This window comes from Plasmopara halstedii (assembly GCF_900000015.1).
Source record: "Plasmopara halstedii genome assembly, contig: Scaffold_323, whole genome shotgun sequence".
NCBI classification, from domain to species: domain Eukaryota; phylum Oomycota; class Peronosporomycetes; order Peronosporales; family Peronosporaceae; genus Plasmopara; species Plasmopara halstedii.
In genome coordinates, this window is record NW_020187244.1 from 1,791,779 (window position 1) to 1,792,450 (window position 672).

Below are 672 nucleotides of genomic sequence, written 5' to 3' on the forward strand. Positions count from 1 at the left end.
TTTCATTTGTACAGCTTGGGCCACCAATAGTGGTGACTCACAGAGTTGTGCGTTTTCTCACGACCGAGATAACCACTAAGGAGGGTGTCGTGAGCCTCATAGAGGATGCGGCATTTCCTTTTCTCATCATGGGGACCACAATTCGTGGTGTATCCCTCGATTTGGTGCTATAATATAGCAAGCCGTTTTTCAAAGAATATCGGTGCAATCGCGCACGCAGTCTTGGTGACAATTTCCTGTCCGAGTTTCCAAACTTCTTGCTCCCGAGAGCCCGTAGCAACGCTACACACATCTCATCACCCGCATACGCGGTGCGGATCAGATCCGTCACAGACGACGTTACAGTTGTAGCATGAGCAAGCTCATAGTCTGGCCTGCGTGACAACGCATCTGCCAAAGCATTCTGCTTCCCCGGCTTATACTTCACCTCGGAGTTATATTCCGCAAAGAAGGATAGCCAACTTGCCATCCTCTGCGACGCATGAACTATATAGATCACAAACGGCTTGGAGCCGAGCAGGTGGTCCCTGAACTTGACAAGAGCATGCTACATCGCAAGTAGCTTTTTGTCAAGAACTGGGTGGTTATTCTGAGCAGCTTTGAGCTATCGAGATTCGAACGCGATCACCTGATCTCGCCCCTCGGCGTCTGCTTGCAGCAGTGCACAGCCGA